General features: G+C 39.9%; 1 protein-coding gene across 1 annotated transcript in view; it reads left to right on the top strand.

The window, feature by feature from the left end:
- The window catches only part of SMCO4 (single-pass membrane protein with coiled-coil domains 4), a 300612-nt gene extending 294014 nt beyond the window's left edge, over positions 1–6598 (top strand). Inside the window, exons 5-6 of the transcript XR_010113376.1 lie at positions 2562–2603; positions 6511–6598. The gene's annotated coding sequence lies outside the window, so the exon portion shown is untranslated. The remainder of the gene's footprint in view (positions 1–2561; positions 2604–6510) is intronic.
- The last annotated feature ends 11520 nt before the right edge of the window (positions 6599–18118 follow it).

Here is an 18118-nt window from a genome sequence, read left to right as displayed (position 1 = left end):
TAAGATACATTTAGTTAAAGACCTAGAAAAAGGAGCCAGAAAGCGGGGCCATGAGCAATATTTAAAGAGTTAATAGCTAGAGTTATTTTGTAAAACTAAAGAAAATAATACACAGTTGCAAGAAGCATAAACAATCTCGAGAAAGATTAAAAAAAATTTCATCATAGACAAATCATACTGAAACAATGGAGTACCAGAGATAGGAAAAAAATCTTAAAAGCAGACAGAGATAAAGTATTACCTTTAAAAGAGAAACAATTGGACCAAAAGGTGACTTCTAGCCACAAAAATGGAAGACAGAATTTCTTCAATGTGTTGAAAATAAGTGCCAATCTAGATATTATACCCAGTTAATATTTGGTTTTTAAAATGAAGAGAAAACAGATATTTTTAACTAAGTAAATCTGTTAGTGTTTAACACAACCAGACTCTCACTAAAGGAAATTCTAAACAATATACTTCAGGCAGAAGAGAAGCAATATCAAATGGAAGGTCTGAGAAGCAAGAAGAAATTAAGAACAAATAAATTGATAAACGAGTATATTCAAATAGTACTCATACATTAAAATACATGACAATAATAACATGTATATTGATTGGGTGAGAAAATTGAGTTAAATATTCTAAGGTTCTAACATTGTCCATGGTGCAGCAAAGTATTGATTAATTTGGGGATTTGATAACTTAAGCATAATGTTATAATTTAAGGAACCACTAAAGGAAAGGAATAGCAGGTATATATTCTAAACTAGTAGAAGGAAAAATAGAATGATAAAAAATAATCCAAAAAAAGACAAAGGGGAATAATAAGGAGGATAGGTAGGACACATGGAAGCACAAAATCAGCTGATAAATTTAAAATGAAACATACTGCTGGTTACATGAAATGTAACTTAATGCTTCTGGTAAAACTGTTAGTCCAAACTGAAAACTACTGAAATGTCTATCTACACTAGAATGGATAAATTGTAGCATAGAAATACAATGGAATATTACTGCAAATATAATAAAACACAACAAACTGTAGCCATATACAACAGCATGAATGAATCAAACAAAAAATACTAAGCAAAAACAGGACACAAAAGAATGCATATAATACATTCCATTTAAATAGAGTTCAAAAGTGGGCAAAACTAAACTACCTCGTTTAGGGTTGCATATATAAATGGTTAAACGATTTTAAAAGCAATGATACCATCATCATTAAAGATAGGATAACAGTTACCTTTGGGAAAAAGGAAGGTTTGTGATCAGGGCAAGACACATTTGGTCAGAGGCTTTGGAACTGGTAATGTTCTATTTTTTATCCTGCAAATGACACTATGATGTCCACTTTATAAATATATGTAAAAATGTACATGAATATAGATTATATTTAATAATAAAATGATGTTTTCAATCATAAATTTAAAATGGTAGGGGAAGTGAGTATTCTCCTGTAATATGATTTATTGTCAGCCTTGTATTCTGTGTATTATATAATTTTTAGTACACGCAAAACACTATAGAAGGAGTGCTGGGGGATGTGTTTCTGACTTCAAGAAACTTATAATCGGTATGGTGTTTTCCAAACTTTTCAAGTTTGATGTTGCATTTTTAACATGAAAAGTGTCAAACACCAGCAATTATTTTGGTAGCTATTACTTGAGTGTCTATTAATTGAGACGGGAGAAGCTTTTATTAAATCAGTAAGGTTCTTTAATGAATTTTTATTTTATTATTTTATTAATTACAACACATCTTTCTACTTGTAAAACAAAAGAATGTATCCGTATGTGTCAAGTATTTCATTTGTAATGTCATTGGTAATGCCTTATGTGTATATTCATTCATTGAATCACAAAGCTTTATTGAGATCTACTTCTAGCCTGACACAATGCCTATTGGTTCATAGACTCCAGACAATTTTTTTTTTTTTTTTTTTTTTGAGACGGAGTCTCGCTCTGTCGCCTGGGCTGGAGTGCAGTGGCGCGATCTTGGCTCACTGCAAGCTCCATCTCCCGGGTTCATGCCATTCTCCTGCCTCAGCCTCCTGAGTAGCTGGGACTACAGGTGCCTGCCACCATGCCCGGCTAATTTTTTGTATTTTTAGTAGAGACGGGGTTTCACCATGTTAGCCAGGATGGTCTCGATCTCCTGACCTCGTGATCCTCCCGTCTCGGCCTCACAAAGTGCTGGGATTACCGGCGTGAGCCACCTCACCCGGTCAACTCCAGGCAACATTTTTAAGCCCTCTCTGCATAGTATACAGTACCCAAGTTAAGAATCATTGATTTATATCACCTGGCCATAGTAATGTCTCTATGCTGAGAACTTCACACAAATACATTAGAGAGACACAGATTTTGCCACATTAGATGAAAAAGGCTGTGATGCAAAGCGATGTCTGTGTACACGTAGAAGGAATAAAATGACATTTTTATTTCAGAATATTGTCCTTTTTATTTGTCTAGCAGCCATTATTTATCTAAGATTCATCACAAGCATTGGACATTGCTCTGGTTCTCAAATATATTTTATTTTTGTATAATAATTTTAATCTTGTGTATTTTATCAAGTTCATTTCCAGCTCTGCTCCTTCCTTCAGTGCAGCACAGGAGGTAAGAGAATAGGATGTAGAACAAATCTTCACTCTTTACTTCAACAAGTAACATCTCTCTCGATATCAGTGAATAATCTTTTGCAGACAAGCATCAGGAAACCTAGTTCAAATTGTTTTGCACGTGAAACTGGTAAGTTGAGGAGGAACAGACACAGCTGAATCCAGGTGTAGCTTCATCTAGGATGTCAATCAATACTACTTTTTTTATTTTAACTTTTTTAAAGTTTTTAAAATTTTTGTGGGTACATAGTTGGTATATGTATTTATAGGGTACATGAGATGTTTTGATACAGGCATGCAATGTGAAGTAAGCACATTACGGAAATTGGGGTATCCATTGCCTCAACCATTTATCCTTTGAGTTACAAATAATCCAATTACACTCTTTAAGTTATTTTAAAATGTACAACTAAGTTATTGACTATAGTCATCCATTTGTGCTATCAAATAGTAGGTCATATTCATTCATTTTTTTTTTTTTTTTATTCATTAACTATCCCACCTCCCTGCCAGCCTGCCACTATCCTCCCCAGCATCTGGTAACTGTCCTTCTACTCTCCATGTGCATGAGTTCAATTGTTTTGATTTTTAGATCCCACAAGTAAGTGAGAACCTGAGATGTTTGTCTTTCTGTGTCTGGCTTATTTCACTAAACGCAATGATCTCCAGTTCCATTTCTTTTATTTCAAATGACTGAATGTCATCCTTTTTTTTTTTTATGGCTGAATAGTACTACATACACAATACCTCTTGTGCGCTTGCTCTCCCCTCTCTTATCTTTGCTTTCTTCTACGTTGGTTTCATTCTCAGTGAGATCATATCCACATGATGGCAGCAATATCCCTGACTAGTACAGATTTATATTCAATCAGTGTGATAATCCCAGAAGAAAGATAGCAGCCCCTCATTGGAGAATGAAGTATCTATGTCATAAGAACACGTTCCTCTGACCTATAACACCTAGAACACTGAGATAATTTAAAAATATATAGAGAGTCTGGCAGAGATCATCTTGCCAGAGGAATACTGAAAAATTTTACAGGATACAAAATTATACTATTTCCAATCTCTTCCTAACAGCCATGTATTCTCCCTAATATATACCCCTTCACCAAAAGAATGAAAGTAAAAAAGCAAAAAGAAGAAAAACAACATTATAAAAATTATATTATCCAGGGCCTTTTATTTTCTTTAATCACTCAAGATTCTATGACTAAAAATTAAGTTTTCAGAAGGAAGTTCTTCTGGTTTTCCCTTATCAGTGGAAGTGGTTCCAATCAGGAAATGTTGAAACTAACAGTGCTATTCAGGAGCAATCAGTTATTTATAAACCACAAAAGGAAAAGAGAACAACCCAGCTATTCAAAGTCGTCTACCTTTAGAAGATTACACAGAGTCTGATAGAAAGAAGCAGATTCAGAAGTTTTCTGCTAGTTGAGTTAGTAACCTACCTAATATAACAAGTATCAATCATTGGCATATTCATTTTATCCTTCAAAATGAATTATAGAGTACTTACTAATACTTAAGCATAAAGACATGCACTGCAAGTGATTAGCTATGGTTTTGGTATAATCATCCCTTCTGAACCAACATACTATTCATGTTTCACTCAATAAATATTAAGCTCCCATTCTACACCAAGCCCTGACTAAATGCTGGGGATACCATGTTGATTGGAGAGATAAAGTCCCTGCCTTCGTGGACATTGCATTCTGATGAGCGAAACCTGGTGAATGCCTTAGCCAGAATGTCTAGCATTCTGCCTGTGCTGGTACTTGTCTGGAATTTTTCATTTCTCCTATCCTGCTGTTAGATGTTACACTTCTTTGTTTCACTCAAATTGCTGCTCTAGCTTATTCCTCAGCATTCCACTGCAGATGAATTGCTTCCCTGTAATTAGGCTGGTTTGCAGAGTTCTCAGACTTAAGATGGCTGAAATCTCAAACCTTTGCATGGTAACCACACGCATTCCATCACATGCACTTCTATTCCTTTATTTCTGTTCCTATTCACTATGAGAGAAACCCACATAATGGCAGGTATAGTGTCCCTCAAGTATGAGTGTACTCTGAAAGAAAATGCTCTCTGCTCATGAACACCTTCTGCAAAGATCATTTTTTTCCAAGGGGGCTTTTATAAGCTTCCCTGAATTAAATGGAAGAAAAAAAATCTCTCTTTGGAGCAATAGCCTGAAGATATCCTCCTTTGTCAGAAATTGTTTTCACTATGATCTCACTATCAAGTATATCCCATTCACCATCCCTGCATAAATCCCTGTTCTGTAGGTTAAAAGTTCTCCTTTTATACTCCCAGGTATATACCCAACACGAATTACGCACTTGTTCACCAAAAGACATGGAGGATAACATTCATGGTAGCGCCATTCATAATAGCTTCAAATTGGAAACAACCTAAATGTCCATCAACAGGAGAATGGATCAATATATTGTGGTATATTCCTACAACAGGATGCTGTACATTATGAAAGCTGACAAAACACAGCTACACTGAACCACTTGGATGAATCTCACAAGCTAACAATGAGCACAAGAATCCAGATAAGCAAGAATGCATAATGGGTTCCATTTACATAAAGTTCAAAACTAGACAAAGTTAATGCAGAGTTTTGAAGTGGTTCACTTTAGGATGGGAGAGAGGGAGAGTGTTTGGCAGAGGGCATGAGGGGGTCTTTTGAGGGGCTGGTAACATTCTATATCTTGACTTGGTTTCACAGCTATGTTCATTTTGTGATATATATTGAACTATACACTTAGGATTTATGCACCATTTTCATGAAAAAGAGTTTTTCTTAATAAAAGTTATCCATTTGCTGCATTTACCAAGGTTTTATTTAGGTCCCACTTTCACAAGGGAGTTGCTCCTAACCATTCCTGGGGGTCATGTGGAACCAGGAAGGTTTTTCTCCCTGGGTAGCTGGAGAGTGTGTTAATGTATATGTGGGGAGGGACAAAATTGCACTCCAAATGGGAAAAGCCAAAGTTTGAAGAAGAAAGACAGTTCCAAGCAAAGTGAGGCCATAATCAGATGATGAAAAATTGGCCAGAGACTGGTGGGATCAAGCCCCAGAAAGCTGGTATCTGGGGACGAGAGGTTATGGGGCACAGTGGTTATATGCAGAGATGCTGGAGCCAGAATCCCTGGGTTGATTTCTCAAATCCATTAACTTCTGTTTTACTTTGGGCAGCTTCCTGAACCTCTCTGTGCCTCAGGCCCTCTTCTATGAAATGCACCTGAGAAGTCAAAATGTAATACTTGTCAAGCACTCCCAGCTGTGCTTGTCCCATGCTGGGGGCTCAACATGTGTCAACGACATCTGCATCATTTTCTGCTCTCACAATCTATATACCAGAGCATGGCTGTCCACTGCTCACATATTTTATAGGAAAGCAGGGGAAACCATTCTCTTCCTTCCTAATCCTAGTTCCGAAGTTCCCAGGCCAGATACCTTTCCTGTCCATAAAAGCTATGACTACAGAACAGGATCACATTCTATAAAATGACCACTCCCACTAAACCATGTGAATTGGGAGTCAGATGTTCAACAAAAGGGGCAGGTCAGTTTCCAGACAAACAAGCGAGGAGTGATTTGAGTGATATCAAGAGGAGTACAGTACAAATAGCATATTGGTGGGTCCACCTTTCTTCAAAATGAATGAAACTGTGCCTTTATACACACAATGTAGAAGTGTACGATAAGCCTGAGTATTTGCCCCAGATTTAACTCTCTGCTTCGATAAGTCATGAGTGGTATTTCTTTGGCTAGAAATAAAACAAAGCAGGTCCCACTTTCTGAGATAAACATTTAATGTGATTTTGTATCTCACTGGGTTTTTAATCCCATCACTTATCTCAATGCTCTGTTTCTCACTATTTTATCTCAGGGTTTCTGAATGTTCTCCTGGAACAAACAATATAAACACAATAAACACCGTAACAGACAAGAACCTTGACATAGAAGTGGAGACACATTAGCGGTAAGGCATCCAAGGACACCAAGATAAAGCAGAGAAAAACATGAAGTAGCCGGTGGTTGGGGCTTGGAGGGAAGAACTGACAGTGGTAGTTGTGGGAGAGCACTGCAAGCTCAAACACTGTGCTAAATTTCAGGCGTTAGTAGAAATGTCAAATAGGTGTGTGTGTAGGCAATTATAAACATGAGAAATGCATAGAATGGTGCCTTACACAGAATAGGTGCTAAATAAATATTATCCAAATGAGTGAATGAATGAAAAGAGGAGAGACAACGGATTTGCTTTCATTCACATATAGGAGCTTAGAGAAGTCAAGGAATTTTAGGATTAAAAGGGACTAGTAAAGTCTATTCCCCTTACAAGTGGTTTGGGCTTGAGTACCTCAGTCTCAGGTTTGAATTAGGAATCAGTAAGAAAGAGAGAAAAAGAAAGCAACAGTGACACATGGATTTTTTAGGGAGTTAAAAGCATTCTAGAATAATGGATGGCTGAAGGACCGTTTGTGGGGAGGGGGGAAAAGCTGTCATGGGATAATTGGAACGGATCCCAAGGAGGTCATTTATCATGTCGTCTCTCTGCTGGCTGCAGAATATAGAAATCACTAGCTGATGACAACAATACTCTACATTTGTGTAGTACTTCTAGTTCTGAAAGTGCAGTCAGACATTATCTCCATTAATTCTCACAAGCACATAGGTATTCTTTTCTGGGACTCAAAGGAAGTTACTAGCTCAGAAATAATGGATGCTCGTTGATGTATGAAGTTCCATTACCTCTAACAGGGAGATGGAATGTCCTTTAAAAGATTCCTCCACAAAATAACATATTCATTTATGTAGTAACAGGGAGAGTTGTTGAGAATTAAATGATATATTGTCTTTTCAAAGCTGTGAATTTATCAGTATTAACTTGGAAAGTGTCTTTACCTCCTCCTTCCAAGATAATAGCAAGGAGAGCCACCAAGGTGCTTTGGACAGTTTTCCAAGGGGAAGGAGGATGATGCTTGGTGGGAAAGTGGGGAGTGGCCCCATCCTGGAGGTGACTTCCCAGGGACTGGGAAGGCTGGGATGTTCAGTGTGTTCTGGGTCTCACTTTGCACCTGTGCACGTGCACCGCTTGCAAGCATCACAAGAGGACACAACTTAGATGAGGGTGGTGGTGCTGGTAGGGGTAGAGCAATTGCCGTGAGAGGTATAACTATAACCCGCCTGGCGCAAGAAGCCTGACTGGTAGCAATAGACTAGATCTCAGCCTGTGCTGCCCAAGAGGCGGATAGATGTAAGGGACAGAGACCTTTCACTTCCATTTTCCTCAACTGCTTACCTACTGGGATTTTAGTATGATCCATAGGAGATGGAAGAAAATTTAAAAAGCGAATATTGGAATTGTCACTAATCTTGGCAAATTAAGATTTGATTTGATATAGAAAAATAAAGACATACAATGTTTCTTATACTTGAGATGTCATGGAATGATTGTACATCTGTTAATCTTCATTCAACAAGCATTTATTGAGCACTTACTGTGAGCCAGACTTTCTAGTAGGTGTTGGGGATATAGGGGAGAATAATAAAGAAATGGATCTTGTTTTTGAGTAGCTTGTTACATCTATAATGGACAGATAGACAATTAAACAAGGAATAACCAGACAGAGTGCTGAGTGTTAGAACAGGAGAAAGACAGGGATCTGAGACACCAGAAAAAAAGAGGTTACATAACCTAGTCTAGGAGACAAAGACAGCATCCCTGCAGAAGTCACAGTTAAGCTGAGACCTGAAGGATTCTGTCCCGCATCACACAACACTTCCTTCCCACCACTGCTATGCTAAGCACTTACCCCAGTTACATAGTATTTGCTATTTTCAAATCTCTCTCTCACTAAGCATTGAGCTCCCAGAGGTCTTACAGCATCATGTAAATTATTTAAAAAAAAAAAATCTTTGTATCCTCAGCACCTCTGGTAGAGCTCCTACACTTAGTAGGCTTTCAATGCATAGCTGCTAAGTGACACAAAAATTGAAAGAATGAATGAATGATGAATGATGGGAGACCTAATTGCATTATATGGTAGAAATGCCAGTGTTCCTCTGTAAAGGGTGCAGGCTGGATGCTGCATTCTAGTTAAGCAGTGTCACTACTGTGTCCTCCAGGCAGCCAGTTGCTGAGCATCCGCTAATTAAGGCTACACTGCCACTCTGAGGGCAGTCTGGGTAGTGCCAGGATTGGACAGGACGCTGATGCCCGCTTTGGTTCTCAGCTTCAGGCTGGTGAAAGCACTAGCAATGCAGCCTCCTCTTTGAAGGAAAGGTCTCTCAACGCTGTCACAGTCCTCCTTGCTCAGGCAGCCCTCAGTCCCTACTGCAAAGTAAGGGCATGAAGTCTTCTCTTAAAAGTGCAGGCTGGCTAAGGAAACCGAACCTCACTTTCATGGCACAATTTTGGGGACACAGAGGAATTGAGTCACATTCTTTTCCTTGTGTGTGGGTTGGAGAGGAGGAATCCAGCCCCTACCCCACCCCTCCCATTGCCCTGGAAGAGCCACCTGGGGTAAGCATGACCACCTGGGGTAAGCATGAAGCCTGCACACTCACCTCAGCACAGGAGGGAAATGCTTTAGCTGAAATATTCCCCTCTTTAGTGACCCTACTTCTCTCCAGGGAGCTTTAAATGCTGGTGAATTCTGATCAGCATCCTGGAAGGGAATAATGAACTAGCACCCAGGGCACCTTCCTCGCTGGTCTCCTAGCCAGTCCCCCAAACTTCTGTCTGGCTGTTACTGTGTGGCTCAATGAACTGGGGGCAAGAAAATCTAGATTATAACCCTGGGTTTGCTGATTCCTATGCGTTACACCTTTGGTTAGTTGATTAATCTCTTTGAACCTCAGTTAGCTGATCTACAAAATAAATATTAATATACCTGACCTATCTTACAGGGCTGTTGAAGAATCAAATGGTACAATATGCAGAATGCCCTTTGTGAACCTGAAAGCACTACACACGTGCAAAGTATTATTATGTCCAATATGTCTGGAAATGTACAAAATAATGATTCCATAGAAATGTACTTTTATGTTGTGAAATCCTCACTGCCTCTCCTTGTTAATCCAGGGAAACCACTGACTAGTATTCCTTTCACTTGATTGTCTCATTTCTTTCACTGATCATTCAAAAAGCAGTTATGAGCAAAAGTCAACATCAAAAATATTGATTGAGTGCCTACAATATGCCAGGAACTGTTCTCGGTGCTGGAGATATCACGGATATTAAGGCAGATATATCCCTGCTTTCCTCCACTGGGGCTAGAGCAGGGAGTAAAATGGCAGTCCCTGCACTTAGGAGTTTACAGTCTAGTGAGGAAGGTAGGAATTTTAAAACTAATCATATGAATAACTATGTGTGTGTGATATGGTTTGGCTCTGTCCCCACCCAAATCTCATGTCCATTTGTAATTCCCAATATTGGGGGAGGGACCTGGTGGGAGGTGATTGAATCATGGGGGCAGATGTTCCCTTGCTGTTCTCATGATAGTGAGTGAATTCTCAAGATATCTGGTTGTTTGAAAGTGTGTAGCACTTTCCCCTTCACTCTTTTTCTCTTCTGCCACCATGTGAAGAAGGTGCTTTCTGCCATAATTGTAAGTATCCTGAGGCCTCCCCAGCCATGCCTCCTGTACAGCCTGTGGAACTGTGAGTCAATTAAATATCTTTTCTTCATAAATTCCCCAGTCTCAGACAGTTCTTTATAGCAGTGCGAGAGTGGACTAATACAGTGTGTATGTGGCAACATTAAACTCTCGTTAAGGACACAGGAAAAAAGAAAATGTTTAATATTGTCGTTATACTCTTGTCCTCATGAACCCTCAACTGCTAGTGGGAAAATTAACTAATGTCCAATGTCATTAAACTCCATTCAATCCAATATTTTATACAATTCTCAATCAAGCAATGCTCAGAATCCCCAGCAAAATGTTCAGCTTTTCAGGTTGCCCTCCCCTCCTTCTGTTTTGATTCCGAAACTAGCATCTCGGTTTATGGGGGAATAGTAGGGGGTTGCAGGGAGGAGGTGTCATTTCCAGGACATGAGGCACAGGGGAAGAGTTGAGGTCCTCTAATGTGTCCTCTCTGTCTTCTGGTCTCCAGAGAAGTGCCTCTTGTCCTCCTATGTGCTGGTAAAGTCTGTGCTAGTGTCACTCAGACCCTCTCTTGGCTCTGTCAGATCCTGGGATTGACCCTTGGCTGGCTTGGTCCCCTGCCTGCATCTGCTAGCTGCAAAACCTAGGTCTCTACCACATTTGCTCTCCAGTCTGTTGGCTTGACAATCTACTCCTAACCTCTACTTTGAGAGTCACCTCACTCTGCAATGGCTGAGCCAGTACCAGAGCTACTGACTTTCTACTCCACACCTATTCAACTTGTGAACTGAAGGGACTCAGAAAAGCTAAACCTCAGGGCCTCTCTCTGCTGGACCAAACCACACCATTAGATCTGTAAGAGCTGCCCCAGAGACCAAAATGAGCAAGGGCTGTAAATCTTTTACCGACCTAGTGAGTTGTTCCCAGTACAGTCCAGATGAGAAATATGGGGACCCCACACCCTGTTTTCCTCTTGCTCTCTGCCTTTGCCTCTGTCTGCCAGTGCTCAGGCCTGGGAAATGATATCTGCATGATACCTGTCTCATCATACCTTTGGCGAGTCTCATGGCTTCACTAAATACCCTCCAGGAAGACTTGGATCTAAGTTCCTTTGCCCAGTGAATTCTTTATCCCTGCTCACTGCCCGGCTTCTTGCAGCTACTGAGATTTATCCACACTGCTGTCCATACACCAGGACCCCATCCCTCTACCTGCAAGTCTCAAAGCACCATAACACATTGCTGTTATGTGTAACAAACTCTTACTGAAGGTTAGGGGATGATGATGAGGGGCTGCGTCAAAAAATAAATAAATAAATAAATAAAAAAGATGGGAAACAACTAAATCAAATAACAGAAGGCACTGGCCAAAGGCCCTCAGCTGTCTCTACCACAGTGACGGTCTTGCTGGTGACATTCCCAGCTTTCTCACAAAGCCATCATTTCCTGGGACTTGTTTTATTTCCTTCTAGCCAAACACTTCTGTCAACTTTCTCAGTTCAGAGACACTCATTTACTGTCCCTACCGCCCCCCTGCAGGTAGCTAACCTGTAATTCTATTATGAAGGGAAATTTAGCTCCTTTTTATCAGATGCTAAGGTAGAATTAGCATACAGCAATGGTTAAGCTCATGGGTTTCAAAACCAGCCTACCTTGGTTCAAATCTAGCCTTCATTGCTTACTAGCTGTGTGGTTTCAAGAAGTTGCTCATCCTCTCGGTACCAGTTTCCCCATCTGTAAACTTGGAATGGTTGTAGCCCCTACTGGCTGGGGCCCTTGTGAGGATTATATGATAAATACAAATAAATAAGATGCTTACATCTGTCCTATACAAAGTAAACACTCAATGAAATGTAGGTATTATTCTCTCTACTTCCTCCTTCCTACACTACCCTAGACCAGTGATTCTCAAACTTTAGCACATATCAGAATTATCTAAAAGTCTTATTAAATGTCAGGTTGCTGGGGCCCAGAGTTTCTGATTCAATAGGTCTGGGATGGAGACACAGAATTTGCATTTCTAATGAGTTCCCAAGTACTGTGATGAAGCTGGTTCAATGATCACACTTTGAGAACCACTGGCCTAGACCATGTTTTCCATTCTCAAAAAGTTCCATTAAGTTGTTTTTCTTGGCTTCCCACCGTTAGAAACAGGTAGAAGCTTCAAATTATACTTTATTTATTTATTTTTTTTGGTAGAGATGAGATCTCACCATATTGCCCAGGCTGGTCTTGAACTCCTAGCCTCAAGCAATCCTTCAGCCTTGGCCTCCCGAAGGGCTGAGATTACAGGCGTCAGCCACTGTGCCACGCCCTCAAATTATACTTGTTACAGAGCCTTTCTGGATCAAATTACATAGGCAAAAAAGAATTTATTATGCTGACTATTTGGCAACAAAGAAAAGGAAATAAAGAATATAAATATGTATATCCATGTTTTGTTGTTGTTGCAAAAAAAAAAAAAAAAACCCAAAACAAACGAACAAACAAAAAACTTAGGAAAGATAAACCAGAAACTGATAGAATTGTTTACATAGGATGGGGTAGAAAGAACAGGAAAAAGAGTGACAAACTTCTCTGAGTATGCCATTTTTTTTCTATAAATATATATATAGTTTTGACTGTTGGAAGCATGCTAGTGTTTTCATATTTAAAACATTAAATCAAGTCTGAGGAAAGAAGCCTAGAATTGAATAAAAAATACAAAATTAAGAGTATATCAAATAGATGACAGAACTGCATGAAAGGGAAAAAAATTGAATGAATCTAAGTCACTTTGGTTTTTGTTTCTTTTTTTTTTTTTTTGAGACGGAGCCTCGCTCTGTCACCCAGGCTGGAGTGCAGTGGCGCCATCTGGGCTCACTGCGAGCTCCGCCTCCCGGGTTCACACCATTCTCCTGCCTCAGCCTCCGGAGTAGCTGGGACTACAGGCGCCCGCCACCACGCCCAGCTAATTTTTTGTATTTTTAGTAGAGATGGGGTTTCACCGTGTTAGCCAGGATGGTCTTGATCTCCGCCCGCCTCGGCCTCCCAAAGTGCTGGCATTACAGGTGTGAGCCAATGCGCCCGGCCGAATCCAAGTCACTTTGAACACAATACTTAGATATACACCCTCAGTCTAAAAACAAAAAGAAGTTCAAACAAATATTGTTTTGTTAGTGATATGAGTGTAGCAATTCTGAAATTTGGTGAGCATTTTAGGACTGAGTAAATTAGTAAATATACTAATGTTTCTGGTAGCCAGGTTTCCCACTATGAGAGAGAGGTGATATAATTTATGGAATGCAGAAAATTTAGAGGTGTCAGCATAAAATCATGATTTTTCTAAGAAATAAAAAGTAATAAAAATGTATATATCTTTCCTAGCTCTTTCTGCTGAAAGGGCCTAGAAGTAATGCTACTCTAGTTACAATGAGCACTCCTAGCACCTAGATCTTGGTGTCTAAAGATAATTCCCCTTTGAAAATAGCTGATTCTAAAATACAACATAAATACAAGATAGGACTAGAATATTTTGTTGTAGTAGAAAATAAAGAAATTATTTGAAAAATAAAAAGGCCCAAGGATGTTACAAAGAGGAAGAATCTCAAAGAGACCTCTAGCCAAATCAATGATCAAAAACAAAACAAATAAAAGAACAAGGACGGCTGGGCGCAGGGGCTCACGCCTGTAATGCCAACACTTTGAGAGGCCGAGGCAGGCAGATCACCTGAGATCAGGAGTTTGAGACCAGCCTGGCCAACACAGTGAAACCTGGTCTGTACTAAAAACACAAAAATTAGCTGGGCATGGTGGCGGGTGCCTCTAGTCCCAGCAACTCAGGAGTCTGAAGCAGGAGAATGGCGTGAACCCAGGAGGCGGAGCTGGTAGTGAGCCGAGATCGTGCCACTGCACTCCAGCCTGGGCAACAGAGCGAGACTCCGTCTCAAAAAAAAAAAAAAAAAAAAAGATCCCAAAGAATCCTGACACTACTGGATTATAACACTGTGGAAAAAAACCTAAGAATCCACCAGTGCCCTTAATGATACTAAACAAAGAGAAAAACAAATAATAAGAATAACAGGAGAGCTTTTCTTTATAATAGAACATCAACTAGTAAATGTAGAAGGAATAACACAGTTAGAAAATCACGATTTTGCACCCATCATAGTAATATTTTGTTTAGATAAGAATCATCCAGGAATATTAAAACCATTGCGTGAAAGTTTGTTGGGAATGAGTATATTTACACAGCATGAAAATTTCTCCTCACAGATTATTCATTAACTACAAGAGGAAAAAAGTATTTCTACATAACAGATAACACTGTAGCTAAGTGACCACCAACAATGGGACAAACTGATACCTTATGATTCCTGATAAGAAAGGCTAAGAATACAACATCACTTATGTAACATTCCTGCCAAAAATGTATAACCTGAACTTAACTATGAGGAAACCACCAGTCAATCTCAAATTGAAGGATAAGCCACAAGGCAACTGGTCTGAATGTTTCAAAAATATCAATGTCAGAAGAGAAAAAGAAAGGCCAGGCATGGTGGCTCAAGCCTGTAATCCCAGCACTTTGGGAGGCCAAGGTGGACAGATTACAAGGTCAGAAGTTCGAGACCAGCGTAGCCAACATGGAGAAACCCTGTCTCTACTAAAAATAGAAAATTAGCAGGGCATGGTGGCGCATGCCTGTAATCCCAGCTACTCGGGAGGCTGAGGCAGGAGAATCTTTTGAACCTGGGAGGCTGAGGTTGTGGTGAGCCGAGATCATGCCATTGTACTCCAGCCTGGGCAACAAGAGTGAAACTCCACTCAAAAAAAAAAAAAAAAAAAAAAGAAAGAAAGAAAGAAAGAAAGAAAGGCTGTGGAGCCATTCTAGATTAAAAGTCATTAAAAAATGATTACAACTAAATGAAAAGCATGGTTCGTTACTGAATGTCTGATGAGAAAAAAAATAAACACATTGCTATTAGGGATATTGCTAGGACAACTGATAGAATTTGGATAGAGATTGCATATTCCATAGTAGTATTATTGTATCATCATTAAATTTTTTGAACAATCATTGCTCCGTGTAAAACAATGTCCCTGTTCTTAAAAGACAAATACTAAGGTATTAGGAGTGAATGTGCTTCAGTTGTGTTTTTGAATCAGCTATTTTTAAAGGGGAATTATATGTAGGCATCAAGATCTAGGTGCTAGGTGTGTTCATTGTAACTCGGGTTGCATTACTTCTAGGCCCTTTCACCAGGCCCTAAATACTTTAGTATTTATCTTTTAAGAGCAACAACAGTAACATAGTTATAGGTGGAAAGATATAAAGCCAGCGTGGTAAAGTATTAACAATTGGCAAATCTCGGTGAAGGATATATGACAGTTTATTGTCCTAATTTAGCAACATTTCTATAAATGTGAAACTTTTACAAAATAAAAAGATAAAACAAATTTGAAAATCTTTAGGTGAATCTCTTTCCCCAACTAAATGGCATAAAAAAATTATTCTCCCTTTAAGCCCAGGGATTTTCCACTAATTTTGTCACTATTATATTTTCCTGTTGATAAGTTTTAGTTACTTCTTATAGGCAGCTGATGGAGAAGCAGGTTTGGGTGAAGGTGATGGGTGCAATTTGACACAGTGTCTTTGAGATCCAATGTGTCTCGAGAGATCCAATGTGATGGGAGCTCAGGGAAGAGGTCCCAGCCAAAGACATGGAATCAGGTGATATTAGTCCCTTGAGAGTTCTCCTGGAGGGAGCTTGGAGAATAAGAGTGGCAACTGTAAAGGAGACTAAGAGTGAATGGTGGGAGAACCAAGGGGAGCCATGGTTCAGCAGCTGTGGAAGGATACATTTCATATGGAGACCATGGTCCATAGCCTGAAATGTCCCAAGGAGTAAAGCAGACAACTGTAAAGTCCCCTGGATTTGGCAAGTAGGTGGTCCTTGGTAACCTGAATGACTTCCATAGGGGAGGGAGTTGAGGAGTGGGATTGGGTGAAACCACACCAGGATGCATTAAAGAGTAATCGTGTGGCCAAGTGTGGTAGCTCATGCCTGTAATCCCACCACTTTGGGAGGCCGAGGTAGGCAGATCACTTGAGGTTAGAAGTTTGAGACCAGCCTCGCCAACATGGTAAAATCCTGTCTCTACTAAAAATACAAAAATTAGCCAGGCATCATGGCAGGCACATGTAGTCCCAGCTACAGCTCAGGAGGCTGAGGCAGGAGAATCTCTTGAACCCAGGAGGTGGAAGTTGCACTGAGCTGAGATCGTGCCACTGCAGTCCAGCCTGGGCAACACAGCAAGACTCTGTCTTAAAAAAAAAAAAAAAAGTAATTGTGTAGGCTGGGCACAGTGGTTGAGGCCTGTAATCCCAGCACTCTGGGAGGCCGAGGCAGGCGGATGTCTCTGAGCTCAGGAGTTCAATACCAGCATGGGCAACATGGCAAAACCCCATCTCTACTAAAAATACAAAAAAATTAGCCATGTCTTGTGGTGGTGTGTGTCTGCAGTCCCAGCTACTCAAGAGGCTGAGGTGGGAAAATCTCTTGAGCCTGGGAGGCGGAGGTTGCAGTGAGCTGTGGTTGTGCCACTGCATTCCAGCCTGGGCAACAGAGCTAGACACTGTCTCAAAAACAAAAACAAAAACAAAAACAAAAAGTAATTGTGGAGGTGAAATGTGATAAGAGTATTTGGATAAGCCTATTTGGAAGGGCAGGAGAGAAATATAGATGAAGGCAGATTTTTGGATTTGGTCTTTAGAGCTGGAAGGGATTTGCCCATGGAGAGGGGGAGGTTAGAGAATTGGAAAGGGGGATAGTTACATTAGCAAGAGCCCAGAGGAACCAGAGGGCAGGAGATCAGGGGTAGAGTGGTGGGACTAACCCTGAGTAGGGAAAGAATGTATCTTCCCACCCAGTGGCCTATGAACCCTAGGGCCTTGTCTTCTGTCTTGATCTGTCTCAAAAGAAACCAAACTGTTAGCCTCTTTCCTAATATTTCTGATGAGCCAACCACAGGATCCTGGTAGGCAGGGTATTGACTTAGGTAGAGTTCTGAATTTGGAATGGGAAGACAGCTTTAATTTCTTGTTTTTTGCTTGACTTCCTGACTGTGTTATCCTTTCTGAGCAGCAAAGATGAGGATCTTTAAAATGAAAAAAAATGTACTCCATGTAATAAAGTAGGACAATATATGAAAATACTTTAGAAAGGGACTTGTGATTAGGTAGCTTTTTTGAGGTGTTTGTTTGTTTGTTTGTCCCTCTGCTCTTAGGATCTGGCAATATTCCAGTGACCAGGAGACCTGGAAGTTGCCAAGAATGTTCTCTGCAACTGCTGGCTTCTAATGAGGCAGCTCACACAGGATTTGCTGTCTTGGATTTAAAAATAACAAAAACAGAAACAAGTGCATCCACAGAGAGATGGACTGTCACCAGAGGTTTGGTATTAGAATTAACTAGAATGCAAGCCAATGGAAGCCAGCTGGCAATCACTGAAACTTGGGGGTTCGGTAGCTCAGAATGAGTTTGTTATTGAGAATTGTTTATAATAATCAAATTTCCACTAGGTGACAGCAAAGCCCATAATATGATCTAAATCATTGTTCCTCTTGAATAAATAGCGTTTGAGAATCTTCCAAAAGCAGCAGATCCTGCCATTCTGGAGAGAGTAATTATTGCTAAAATTATGACATATGGCCTTGAGATATTGTCATTACTCTTCTGAGATAAATAACTCCAGTTTTAAAAAAACCAATTTTAGTTTTTGACATTCTAAATCACTTGAATTTATAGAAACAACTACAACAATAATTTAAAAAGCTAATATGTGTTAAGCATTTGCTGTGTGCCAGGCACTCTTATAAATGCGCATGGCTCTTGATACTACCCAACTTC

This window comes from Pan paniscus, chromosome 9, assembly GCF_029289425.2.
Source record: "Pan paniscus chromosome 9, NHGRI_mPanPan1-v2.0_pri, whole genome shotgun sequence".
NCBI lineage: Eukaryota > Metazoa > Chordata > Mammalia > Primates > Hominidae > Pan > Pan paniscus.
Note: the sequence above shows the minus strand (reverse complement) of the source record. Positions and strands in the feature narration are given on the sequence as shown.